The sequence below is a fragment of the Pinus tabuliformis genome, chromosome 6 (genome assembly GCF_031772625.1).
Source record: "Pinus tabuliformis cultivar Carrire ecotype Pingquan chromosome 6, CPIR1, whole genome shotgun sequence".
Taxonomy (NCBI): Eukaryota; Viridiplantae; Streptophyta; class Pinopsida; order Pinales; family Pinaceae; genus Pinus; species Pinus tabuliformis.
Window position 1 is genome coordinate 1112333624 of NC_142292.1, and position 4908 is coordinate 1112338531.

Consider the following 4908-nt stretch of genomic DNA (forward strand, 5'->3'; position numbering starts at 1 on the left):
TGTATTTTTTCCTTCCCACAGTATGAGTGAAAGAAATTTGTGCCTATTATTTACAGTCTAAATTCATTAGCAGCTGCAAATTTCAAGCTATTTCTACATGGTATTAGAGCTATTGAAGACTACATAGAAACTATGTTCCAGATCTTCTCTCATAAAAATTTCGAATAACAAATTCTTTTTTTTGGAGCATATTTTCTTTAGTGTAGGAACAATGTATTTCAATCAATTGAGGCTTTAGTATGCATTGGACGGAAACTCAAATTTCTCATCTTAGAAATAAATTATGGAATTTGTCCTTGATGACAATGGAGTAATAGAGTACTAAAAAACAAATATTCCAAAACGACCATATTCTGATGCACAACAGCTTGCTTAGTGGAAGATAGACACAAAAAAAACCATGAGGATTATTCTAGATGGTGCCAGTGATCATGTGGATTCAAAATTGCATGGAAACGAGACTTCTTTTGTAATGTGGAAACTATCCAAGATTTATTCCAAAGCAGTAGTGATGCCAAGGAATTAGCATTGAGAGATAAGCTAAGAAACATTCAAATGGGAAAAACTAAAATTGTTGTTCAATACATATCTAGATTCACTCAGGTTAGATATGAACTTGGATGAGTATGACAAAATGTACCATTATCTGAACTTGTGAGCTTAACATTCCTTAGCCTTCCGAAGTCCTTGCACAGCTATCAAAATTCAGTTAATGGAAGATACAAGCTACCAGATTGGGAGAGACTTTAGTCAGACTTGGTGCAAGAGAATATCAAAATAAATAATAGAGATGGTGTCACATCCAAAATTTATGAGGAAGAAAAGTTTGCCTCGAAAGGAAAAGGAAAGAAGGCCCAAGGTAAGGTAGAATCTAGCCAAGACCATGGCAAGAAAAAATACGTTAGTAAAATAAAATGTTTTCACTTCCATGAATATGGATGCTCTGCAACCAAGTGTCCACACAATAAATCCAGTCATAAGCCCATAGGAGCAGTATGAGGAGATGACCTCACATGAAAATTCGAGTTGGATTTAACCTTCATTGCATGCATGTAAAGTACTATACGAGGCAATGTATGGTACTTATATTTTGGTGCTTCATTTGATATGACAGGAAGTAAGGAGTTATTCAACAACCTAGAGGATAAGGACCTACAATTACACATAGAGTTTGGATATAATGGGAGGTATAGTACCAAATGGATTAGCACTGTCACCTTTAAGAGGTATTTAATGTTAGCAGGAGAAACCTCCCTAAGGTAAGGTTTGAAAAACTCAATATATCAAAGGTAGACTATCAACAAGAAGCACTCATTCAAGAAAGAAAACTATGAAAACTACTAAAGTTGGGTTTTTGAAGAATACCTGGAGGTCCTATGTTTGATGTCAATCTTGTAGGGTCCAAACCCTCTACTTCCTCCAAAGTGTTCAGACCTACAACACAAACCAGAGAAGCATATACATAGTAGGTAGTTCAAGGAATATGCAAAATAAACGTGTTAGATCATCAAGTATAGATATATAAAGCATGATATATTAGACATGAATTATAAAAAACATGAGATCACAACATTTCAAGAACAAGACAGATCTTCTTTATTTATATCAGCAAATAGGAGTGGAAGAATACAACTTGATCTAACCACGACACCAACGAACCTTCCTCTGGATCCATCCAGCCTAAGCCTCAAATATCACCTCTCAACATGTGCAAAAGGGTGTCATATAATGGAAGATGAACATCTCTACAAGAAAATAAGGGTTTCCTATTACTGGGAGTGTAGGAGACACAGGGAAACCTAGACTTTATATGGGGACAAAAGGACTATAATGTCGATATTATATCTCCTTCTATGTTTTAGGCCTTCCCATGAGGTGTATAAATACCACCAGAAATTAGTTGATTCAGTTAGGTCACATGCTTCTATAGGTGGCCTTTTAGTGAAACCCGTACCCTGCACGAGAAATAGGAAATATTTTTTTCCTTCATATTTTGAATTATGTACGTGGGTTTGATATTATGGTACCCACGTGTACACACGCTTTTATAGGGGCAAAGTCATGTATGGAATTAAAAAAAAAAAAAAAAAAAATGACCAAGTCTGGATTGTAGTTTTTAACACCGTACAGAAATTACCTGCATAGGAATTCTAAAACACAGAAAAATAAACAATGCGAGAGCATAACACATAAAACACATATACACAGATATTTTCCCACTGGATTCCAAAATTGGGACTACCAGCTTGATTTTTCATTATGTTCCTTTCAGTGTTACAATACATATTTATACATGTTGAAGCATCCAATACCATGGACCGAAAACCATCGCATCCAAAAAACATATGCAAAAGTCATGCACAAAACCATAGGTGGGTCCGCCCAACCTAACATAGGGTCCAAAAACAAAATTTTCCGGGGTGCTGCCTCAAACCCCATAAAATGGGCTTACAAGTGTCCTTCAAACCTCCTATTAACTATGTTGAAAGAATATAACACAACCCAACATTTTCCCACTTGTTGTTTTCTTTCCACACGGGGCCACGAGAGAACTTAGTCATTTTTCCAGCCTTGAAATGGCCATTTTCTCTCTACACCAAGAGAACTTCTCAGAGCTCACAGATTTTGTCAATGCATCTGCAGTATTCTTCAAAGTGTCTGCCTTTACCAACAACACCTTTTTGTATTCTATCATATCCCTCACAAAATGATACTGAACATCAATGTGCTTTGTCTTTGAATGATATGCAGGGTTCTTTTCCAAGAAAATTGCACTTTGGCTGTCACAGTCTATCCTTATAGCTTCCTGTGCTAACCCCATACTTGAACACAATCTCTCCAACCAAACTGCTTCCTTGCTTGCATGAGTGGCTGCCATGTATTCTACCTCCATAGTTGATATTGCCACTACAGATTGTTTCTTACTCATCCAACTGACTACACCTCCAAATAGGTTAAACACATACCCACTTGTAGATCTTCTCTGATCCATATCTTCAGCCCAGTTTGCATCAAAAAATCCATGAATATCCAACAATTTGTCCAATCCTGGTCTTCCTTGGTGGCATAGACCATAATCACTAGTGCCACACAAATACCTCAAAACCCGCTTCACTGCTGTCCAATGCTCCTTTCCTGATTTTGACACAAACCTGCTCAATACTCCCACTGCATGTGCAATGTTTGGTCTAGTACAAACCATTGCATACATCAGGCTACTGACTACACTTGAATATGGAACACGAGACATGTCCTCTTCCTCTTCTTGTGTCTTGGGATATTGTTCAGCAAATAACCTCACACCTATAGGAATAGGAATCTTCACCCGTTTACTATCCTGCATATTAAACCTCTGCATTATTGTCTCGACATACTTCCTCTGGTTTAACCAGAGCTTCCTCTTTTCTCGATCTCTTTTAATTTCCATGCCCAAAATATAGTTTGCAGCACCAAGATCTTTCATGTCAAATTTGGAGGACAATTGGGTCTTCAAATATTGGATAATTTCTTTGTCATTTCCAACCAACAACATATCATCCACATACAAGACCAGATAAATAAGATGGTCACCAATTAATTTAAAATATACACAGTGATCTTCTTTGCTTCTGGTGAAGCCAAGTCCCCGTATAAATGTATCAAATTTCTGATACCACATCCTTGGTGACTGTTTTAACTCATACAGAGACTTCTTTAACTTGTACCAGTTCTTTCGTACCCTTCACCACAAAGCCTTCTGGTTGCTTCATGTAGATTTCCTCTTCTAGATCCCCATGAAGAAATGTTGTCTTCACATCCATCTGTTCTACCTCAAAATCAAAAGCAGCAGCAACAGAAAAAAAGTAATCTAATAGAAGTTACCTTGGCAACAGGAGAAAAAATATCACCAAAATCAATTCCCAACACTTGAGAATAACCTTTTTATACCAACCGAGCTTTGTATTTCTCCACTTTTCCTTCTGTATTTTTCTTCTTTTTGAACACCCATTTGCTGCCAATGGGTTTCCTTCCAGCCAGCAACGCCACCAGATCCCAAGCCTCATTTTTGTGCAAAGATGCCATTTCATCAACCATGGCCTCTTTCCATATTTTTCCATCCTCTGAATCTACTGCTTCCTTCACAGTTCTAGGATCATCATCAATAATAGATAAAGAAAAATTTCAACAGAAAGAAGATGGACTATACCTTTTAGACTGCCTTCTTTCTCGAACTGATCTTCTCACAGCCGGAGTTTGTGGCTCTTCATCTTCTGATTCCTCCTCTGTTGTAGAGTTTGATTCTTCCTCCTTTATCTCAAACTCTATCTTCTCAGGTTCCTTTTGTTGGACTTCATGTTTAATAACATCTTTCACCTCTCTGAACACCAGATCTCAGTTGCACACAACCTTCCGTGTGACTGGGTTCCAAAGCTTATAACCCTTTAAACCATCCTTATACCCAATAAAGATGCACTTTTCAGATTTACTATCCAACTTGGTTCGTTTCTCCTTTGGAACATGTACATATGAATCACATCCAAATACCCTCAGATGTGAAAGAGAGGGTTTCTTACCAGTCCATACCTCTTGTGGAGTCTTATCCTCCAACGCTAATGAAGGTGACCTGTTGACCAGGTAACATGCAGTATCCACTGCCTCTGCCCAGAATTCCTGTCCTAACCTAGCACCACTGAGCATGCTTCTTGCCCTTTCCATCAACGTCTTATTCATTCTTTCTGCAACTCCATTTTGCTGAGGTGTATATGGAGTAGTCTTATATCGTGTTATACCATGCTTCTTACAGGATTCTTCAAATTCCTTACTACAAAACTCTCCACCATTATCTGTCCTCAGCACCTTTATCTTCTTCTCTGTCTAGTTTTCCACCAGAGCCTTAAATTATTTAAACTTGTCAAAGAGTTCAGATTT